This window comes from Coregonus lavaretus (genome assembly GCF_964263955.1).
Source record: "Coregonus lavaretus genome assembly, chromosome: 22".
Lineage (NCBI taxonomy): Eukaryota > Metazoa > Chordata > Actinopteri > Salmoniformes > Salmonidae > Coregonus > Coregonus lavaretus.
The window spans coordinates 35,941,859-35,951,614 of NC_140009.1; positions in this window are offsets into that span (position 1 = coordinate 35,941,859).

The window sequence follows — 9,756 nt, forward strand, 5'->3', positions numbered from 1 at the left end:
ATTAGCATCGAATAGCCCCCGCGATATGCAACTTTTCAGGGAAGTTAGGAACCAATATACACAAGCAGTTAGGAAAGCAAAGGCTAGCTTTTTCAAACAGAAATTTGCATCCTGTAGCACTAACTCCAAAAAGTTTTGGGACACTGTAAAGTCCATGGAGAATAAGAGCACCTCCTCCCAGCTGCCCACTGAACTGAGGCTAGGAAACACTATCACCACTAATAAATCTACAATAATCGAGAATTTCAACAAGCATTTTTCTACGGCTGGCCATGCTTTCCACCTGGCTACCACTACCCCGGTCACCAGCTATGCACCCTCCGCTGCAACTTGCCCATGCCCCCACCGCTTCTCCTTCACACAAATTCAGACAGCTGATGTTCTGAAAGAGCTGCAAAATCTGGACCCCTACAAATCATCTGGGCTAGACAATCTGGACCCTTTCTTTCTAAAATTAGCAGCCGAAATTGTCGCAACCCCTATTACTAGCCTGTTCAACCTCTCTTTCGTAACGTCTGAGATCCCCAAAGATTGGAAAGCTGCCGCGGTCATCCCCCTCTTCAAAGGGCGTGACACTCTAGATCCAAACTGTTACAGACCTATATCCATCCTGCCCTGCCTTTCGAAAGTTTTTGAAAGCTAAGTTAACAAACAGATCATCTCTGAAGCTGGAGAGTCTTATCTCCCTCACTAACTTTAAGCATCAGTTGTCAGAGCACCTTACCAATCACTGCACCCAACTACCTCATCCCCATATTGTTATTTATTTTTCTCATTTGCACCCCAGTATCTCAATTTGCACATCATCTCTTACACATCTATCATTCCAGTGTTAATACTAAATTGTAATTATTTTGCACTATGGCCTATTTATTGCCTTACCTCCATAACTTGCTACATTTGCACACACTGTATATATGTTTTCTGTTGTATTTTTGACTTTGTTTTGTTTACCCCATATGTAACTCTGTGTTGTTTTTTATCGCACTGCTTTGCTTTATCTTGGCCAGGTCGCAGTTGTAAATGAGAACTTGTTCTCAACTGGCTTACCTGGTTAAATAAAGGTGAAATAAAATAATTTAAAAAATAAGATCGGCTCGCTGGCCTGGTGCTGGTCACTTAGAACAGGATAAAGTATCAATCTGTGTGTCTCTCATATTGATTGACTCGGGTCTTGCTCTCAATGTCTTGCTCCTGTTGCGTTGTCAGGGGACTGTCTGGGCCGAGTTGTAATGATATGACTGTTAGCTCACATGCTCTGGTCCTCTGGTGGGTGTGTCAAAAACATACATCTCATTGGGTACCTGGGTGACAAGTACTGACGTTGCTCTCCTGTAATGAAGGTTGTTCAGTGAACCACTCTTTTCACCTTGCCTGAGACCAGAAGACTTGTGTTAGCTCCCCGAGATGATGCCTAGGGCTTTAGCTGCAGGCTAGGCAATCAAGTTAACAATCTTCAACGTTTCCATCCACAGTTGTTATGCAATTCATGTAATGCCGTATAAAAATGTAAATATATACAGTACCAGTCAAAAGTGTATTTTTTACTATTTTCTACATTGTTGAATAATAGTGAAGACATCAAAATTATGAAATAACACATGGAATCATGTAGTAACCCAAAAAGTGTTAAACAAATCAAAATATATTTTAAATTTGAGATTCTTCAAAGTAGCCACCCTTTGCCTTGATGACAGCTTTGCACACTCTTGGCATTCTCTCAGTTCTCACATATGCTGAGCACTTGTTGGCTGCTTTTCCTTCACTCTGTGGTCCAACTCATTCCAAACCATCTCAATTGGGTTGAGGTCAGGTGATTGTGGAGGCCAGGTCATCTGATGCAGCACTCCATCACTCTCCTTCTTGGTGAAATAGCCCTTACACAGCCTGGAGGTGTGTTGGGTCATTGTCCTGTTGAAAAACAAATGATAGTCCCACTAAGCGCAAACCAGATGGGATGGCGTATCGCTGCAGAATGCTGTGATAGCCATGCTGGTTAAGTGTGCCTTGAATTCGAAGTAAATCACTGACAGTGTCACCAGCAAAGCACCATCACACCTGCTCCTCCATGCTTCACGGTGGGAACCACACATGCGGAGATCATCCGTTCACCTACTCTGCGTCTCACAAAGACAGGGCAGTTGGAACCAAAAATCTCAAATTTGGACTCATCAGACCAAAGGACAGATTACAACCGATCTAATGTCCATTGCTCGTGTTTCTTGGCCCAAGCAAGTATCTTCTTCTTATTGGTGTCCTTTAGTAGTGGTTTCTTTGCAGCAATTTGACCATGAAGGCCTGATTCACGCAGTCTCCTCTGAACAGTTGATGTGGAGATGTGTCTGTTACTTGAACTCTGTGAAGCATTTATTTGGGCAGCAATCTGAGGTGCAGTTAACTCTAATGAACTTATCCTCTGCAGCAGAGGTAACTCTGGGTCTTCCTTTCCTGTTTCGGTCCTCATGAGAGCCAGTTTCATCATAGCGCTTGATGGTTTTTGCGAATGCATTTGAAGAAACTTTCAAAGTTCTTGAAAGGTTCCAGATTGACTGACCTTCATGTCTTAAAGTAATGATGGATTGTCGTTTCTCTTTGCTTATTTGAGCTGTTCTTGCTATTATATGGACTTGGTCTGTTACCAAATAGGGCTATCTTCTGTATACCACCCCTACATTGTCACAACACAACTGATTGGCATTAAGAAGGAAAGAAATTCCACAAATTAACTTTTAACAAGGCACACCTGTTAATTGAAATGCATTCCAGGTGACTACCTCATAAAGCTGGTTGAGAGAATGCAAAGAGTGTGCAAAGCTGTCATCAAGGCAAAGAGTGGCTATTTGAAGAATCTCAAATATATTTTGATTTGTTTAACACTTTTTTGGTTACTACATGATTCCATGTGTTATTTCATAGTTTTGATGTCTTCACTATTATTCTACAATGTAGAAAATAGTAAAAATAAAGAAAAACCCTTGAATGAGTAGGTGTGTCTAAACTTTTGACTGGTACTGTATATACAGTGGGGAGAACAAGTATTTGATACACTGCCGATTTTGCAGGTTTTCCTACTTACAAAGCATGTAGAGGTCTGTAATTTTTATCATAGGTACACTTCAACTGTGAGAGACGGAATCTAAAACAAAAATCCAAAAAATCACATTGTATGATTTGTAAGTAATTAATTTGCATTTTATTGCATGACGTAAGTATTTGATCACCTACCAACCAGTAAGAATTACTCTCACAGACCTGTTAGTTTTTCTTTAAGAAGTCCTCCTGTTCTCCACTCATTACCTGTATTAACTGCACCTGTTTGAACTCGTTACCTGTATAAAAGACACCTGTCCACACACTCAATCAAACAGACTCCAACCTCTCCACAATGGCCAAGACCAGAGAGCTGTGTAAGGACATCAGGGATAAAATTGTAGACCTGCACAAGGCTGGGATGGGCTACAAGACAATAGGCAAGCAGCTTGGTGAGAAGGCAACAACTGTTGGCGCAATTATTAGAAAATGGAAGAAGTTCAAGATGACGGTCAATCACCCTCGGTCTGGGGCTCCATGCAAGATCTCACCTCGTGGGGCATTAATGATCATGAGGAAGGTGAGGGATCAGCCCAGAACTACACGGCAGGACCTGGTCAATGACCTGAAGAGAGCTGGGACCACAGTCTCAAAGAAAACCATTAGTAACACACTACGCCGTCACGGTCCAGGCCCGTCTGAAGTTTGCCAATGACCATCTGGATGATCCAGAGGAGGAATGGGAGAAGGTCATGTGGTCTGATGAGACAAAAATTGAGCTTTTTGGTCTAAACTCCACTCGCCGTGTTTGGAGGAAGAAGAAGGATGAGTACAACCCCAAGAACACCATCCCAACCGTGAAGCATGGAGGTGGAAACATCATTCTTTGGGGATGCTTTTCTGCAAAGGGGACAGGACAACTGCACCGTATTGAGGGGAGGATGGATGGGGCCATGTATCGCGAGATCTTGGCCAACAACCTCCTTCCCTCAGTAAGAGCATTGAAGATGGGTCATGGCTGGGTCTTCCAGCATGACAACGACCCGAAACACACAGCCAGGGCAACTAAGGAGTGGCTCCGTAAGAAGCATCTCAAGGTTCTGGAGTGGCCTAGCCAGTCTCCAGACCTGAACCCAATAGAAAATCTTTGGAGGGAGCTGAAAGTCCGCATTGCCCAGCGACAGCCCCGAAACCTGAAGGATCTGTAGAAGGTCTGTATGGAGGAGTGGGCCAAAATCCCTGCTGCAGTGTGTGAAAACCTGGTCAAGACCTACAGGAAACGTATGATCGCTGTAATTGCAAACAAAGGTTTCTGTACCAAATATTAAGTTCTGCTTTTCTGATGTATCAAATACTTATGTCATGCAATAAAATGCAAAAAAATTACTTACAAATCATACAATGTGATTTTCTGGATTTTTGTTTTAGATTCCATCTCTCACAGTTGAAGTGTACCTATGATAAAAAATTACAGACCTCTACATGCTTTGTAAGTAGGAAAACCTGCAAAATTGGCAGTGTATCAAATACTTGTTCTCCCCACTGTATATATATATATTTTTTTTTTCACCCCCTTTATCATCCCAATTTCGTGATTACTATCTTGTCTCATCGCTGCAACTCCCCAACGGGCGCAGGAGAGGCGAAGGTCGAGTCATGCGTCCTCCGAAACATGATCCGCCAAACCACACTTCTTAACATCCGCTCGCTTAACCCGGAAGCCAGCAGCACCAATGTGTCGGAGGAAACACCGTTCAACTGACGACCAAGGTCAGCCTGCAGGTGCCCGGCCTGCCACAAGGAGTCGCTAGAGTGCGATGAGTCAAGTAAACCCCCCCCCCCGCCAAACCCTGCCCTAATCCGGACGACACTGGGCCAATTGTGCGCCGCCCTATGGGACTCACGGTCACGGCCGGTAATGACACAGCCTGGAATCGAACCCCAGGCTGTAGTGATGCCGCAACACTGCGATGCAGTGCCTTAGACTGCTGCACCACTTGGGAGGCATATAAAAAGGTTTTTATTACAGATATGATGGAAACAAGAAGTGTCGATACAATTTCATAAATGTCGACAGAGAATTTGTTTGTTTGATGGTGGGATCTTTTTGTGTCTGTGAAATTAATTATGGAACAACTAAGGTAAAATCTCCTTAATGCGCAAATATTGAAATAATAAACCATCAAGTCGAAGTAAACTTGGAGTGATATGCTACATTGTACTACCACTACGATGTGGGATAGCATTAAGAGTTTTTAGGCAGATGAAATTAGTTATGATGAACTTCATGTTAGTGTTAAGTGATGGAGCTTTACAAATTTCCAATAAATATTGAGGGTATTATTTGAATGCTGGTGACATAATGATCGCTGCTTCGCTGCCAATTATCAAATAAAAATGATATTGCTCTTATCCATATCTCATCATATAACCTACTCTGTCCACTTTATCAGCAAACTGTGGTCTAGCAAGCATGCTCCAAAACCAGATTGGGCAAGTTTGCTATTTATCACAACCATTTTAGTGACAAAACCATCTCTAGAGTTGAAAAGTCGATGGAAACACATTGAACTTCAGCTTTTTATTCGGTACATGGAAACTTCAGCGCAAAAGTGCTTTTTATGTGCACTAAGTCATCATACCCAGCATTTTAGTCAGTTTGATGGAAACACCTCTGGTGGGAAAATGTGCATATTCTTTAATGCATATTTTAGAATATTTGCATGAAAATCTGTCGCCAATTGGAAGGAAACCTACCTAATGATGCTATCCCAGATCACATGTTCTGGTCTGCTGTTAGTTGTGTGGAAACCCTACATGACCCACTGGGAAATGGGTGCCAGGACTGCCCCTGCTCTTGTACGGAGGGACGGGTTTCTGTACTGGCTCAGATATTTTCTTCCTTTCGAGAAAGCTTTTAGCAAGTATGGTGGATGCGTAACCAGGTCAGCACAGGGAAGCTTGGCTTGGATTGGCTCGACTCAGTAGTGTGAAGTAGTGTAATGAGCTCATAGAAGATGGAAGGAACATGTCAAATCACATTCAGGTCTTTGGAGTGGAGGCAACTGGCCTGATGACTAATCCCTATACAGTATAGTGTTAAGTGATGGTATATCTGGCTTCAGTGGATTTAAATGGTCAAAGGCATGAGCTCATAGAAGAGGAACAGATCAAATCACACCCAGGGCAGGGCTGTGGACTGGAGCAACTGCCCTAATGACTGTGCAGGATCTGATCTCTATATGCAGTAGCTATAGTGTCCACTGTCTGATCGAATATCTGGCTTCAGTGGATTTGAGTATAGCTGTGTGCAGTTGTCTAATTCGATTTAGTCTCTCTCAAGGGAATTCAACAATACGCAGTGAACTTTGACAACCCCCAGTCCCATGCAGCCATCCTCCTAGAATCCCTCCACCCCCACCTAGCCACCTAGCCTCCAAGGATTGTCACGGGTGTTCATAGATGTGCGGTACCAGGGCTGGGAGGAAAGTAGGAGAGAGAGGAGAATGGAGGGAGGCTATATTTAGAACGACCAACTCACAGCAAAAAACATTCCGTTTTCAATCTCCAGTCCTTGGTCTGCTGAGATACTGACATTCTCTTCTCTCTCTCTCTCTCTCTCTCTCTCTCTCTCTCTCTCTCTCTCTCTCTCTCTCTCTCTCTCTCTCTCTCTCTCTCTCTCTCTCTCTCTCTCTCTCTCTCTCTCTCTCTCTCTCTCTCTCTCTCTCTCTCTCACTATCCCACAACTCTCACTGCTACCTCCCTCCTTCCTTTTTCACTCTGTTTTCGCCTCACTCTTTCTTTGTAATTTCGCTCTCTATCTGCATTCCCCTCCCTCTGAGTGAGTTAGAACTCCTCTGCGACTTAGTAGCTGTTCCAGCACAACACTAATGATGCAAATAGTCATCCCATCTTCTCGGTTCTAAGACCAAGGCTGTTGAAGTGTGTGTGTGTGTGTGTGTGTGTGTGTGTGTGTGTGTGTGTGTGTGAGCGTGTGTGTGTGTGAGCGTGTGTGTGTGTGTGTGTGTGTGTGTGTGTGTGTGTGTGTGTGTGTGTGTGTGTGTGTGTGTGTGTGTGTGTGTGTGCGCGTGTGTGTGTTTGTATGTAATGCCTTGAATGAAATAAAAAAGGCAACACATACATAAACACATAGCCCTGAGACATTTCAGCTGAAAGCAGTTGGTGCACTTTATTCTTTAGCAGCCAAAGTTGAATGAGAGGGAGAGTGGGGAGAGTGTATACTACCAGGTTAATGGCCCATGTTAAGTAGGGTCCTTAGTGCCTGGGGCAGCCTGAGTGGGAGAGCATGCAGGCAGGGCCCAGTCTTATTAGACCCTGGGTCAGGAACAATAGGGCTGGTGTGTGTGTGTGTGTGTGTGTGTGTGTGTGTGTGTGTGTGTGTGTGTGTGTGTGTGTGTGTGTGTGTGTGTGTGCAGTGTTGGGGAAGCTACTTCTAAAAATATGGTTTACCAAGCTGTCAATTATTTTACATTTACATTTTAGTCATTTAGCAGACGCTCTTATCCAGAGCGACTTACAAATTGGTGCATTCACCTTATGATAGCCAGTGGGACAACCACTTTTTAAATTGTTTTTATTTATTATTATTACTATTATTATTTTATATATTTTGTGTGTGGGGGGGGGGGAGAAGGATTACTTTTATACTATCCCAGGTATTCCTTAAAGAGGTAGGGTTTCAAGTGTCTCCGGAAGGTGGTCAGTGACTCCGCTGTCCTGGCATCGTGAGGGAGCTTGTTCCACCATTGCGGTGCCAGAGCAGCGAACAGTTTTGACTGGGCTGAGCGGGAACTGTGCTTCCGCAGAGGTAGGGGGACCAGCAGGCCAGAGGTGGAAGAACGCAACGTCCTCGTTTGGGTGTAGGGACTGATCAGAGCCTGAAGGTAAGGAGGTGCCGTTCCCCTCACAGCTCCATAGGCAAGCACCATGGTCTTGTAGCAGATGCGAGCTTCAACTGGAAGTCAGTGGAGTGTGCGGAGGAGCGGGGTGACATGAGAGAACTTGGGAAGGTTGAACACCAGACGGGCTGCAGCGTTCTGGATAAGTGATAATTACTTCACACTGGAAGAAGTTAAGCTTCACTAAAGCTACCCTTAACAAAAATATAGTTTACTTAACTAAAGTTACTTTGAAAAAGTAGTTCACTACATCCAAACTACTTCATGATAAATAATCATATCTAAATCTGAAATATCATAGACTACAAATTACAAGAACGGATCATTCTGGAGTCAGATGTTAACAAAATGTTGAATTTAGCTAACTAAACACACAAACTATGTTTAAAGTTAGAATAAGGTAGTTCTGATGCCGAAAAAGAAACACAATTATTGCTTGCTATGTGTGTGCGTGCTTGTATGCATTTGTTAGTGTGTGTGTGTGTGTACATCTCCCACTATAGGATATCGCTCTCTACTAGCATGTATAGAGACATATGATGGAGATGGAGTGGAGATGCCTCCTTGATGCTGACTCACCCCCTGCATCTCTATAGCTCCATGCATCTCTATAGCTCCATGCATCACCTCTCTGTCAACAGCACTGAGAAGCACTGAGCGGCCACACCCTGCCCTGCCCTGCTCTCTGTCTCTGTTGTAGAACTGCTACACAAGCCCGTTCTACCCTCCTTTCTCTGTCTCTGTCTCCATCTTAGGACTGCTATGGCAGCCCCTCCTCTCTCTCTCTGCCTCTCTCTGTCTTAGGAATGCTTGTTAGTCACTCTGACAGACACAACCCTACCATGCCCTGTCTCTGTCTTAGTTAGCCAACCCTGGTCTGCTCTCTCTGTCTCTGCTAGCTAGCCAGTCTGACATAACCCTGCCCTTCTCTCTGTCTCTTTCTCAATTTGTCTTTCCTCGATTTCTCATGTCATCGCTCCTCGCTTCTTTCTCAAAAGGCATCGGAGGAGAAGGTCCAAGGAGAAGGAAGCGAAGGGAGAGGACGCAAGGAATCGAGGAAAATACTAATTGAGAAAGAGCTATTGTCTCCGCACTGCTAGTGAACTATGGAAGCTATAGAGGTAGGACCAGGCAGTCGCAGGACTAGAATTGTAAATACAGCACTTTGCCGATGCAGGATGGTAAACTACACAGCTAATTGGCCAAGTTATAAGGCAGATGTATTATGTTATGGACTTTATAGTCTTCATAGCCCTCCCTCTATTGGTTGGAACTATAGGGCCATCATTATTGCTGAGTTCAGTTACATAACAGCTAGCTCTCTTTGTTTAGTTTATTTATGGAGGTGGCTGATGATTACAGTGATGATCGGCCAATTGGAAATGACACCCTATTCCCTAGATAGTGCACCTTATTTCATATAGTACACTACAGTTCCTTTTCATGAGGAACAGGGTGCCATGTCAGTCACATTCTCCATGAATACCAACCACTCTCTGCTACTGGCCCATGGTGTTGGTTAGTTTGTAAATATATCCTTCATGATCACAGAGTTATCACGTAAAGAGGTTATCATAGAGAGTTATCACATAGAGAGGTTATCACATAGAGAGGTTATCATAGAGAGTTATCGCACAGAGAGGTTATCATAGAGAGTTATCACATGGAGAGGTTATCATAGATATATCAAATAGAGAGGTTATCATAGATATATCATAGAGAGAGGTTATCATAGAGAGATATCATATAGAGAGGTTATCATAGAGAGTTATCACATAGATCATATAGAGGGGGATGTGTTGTAAAC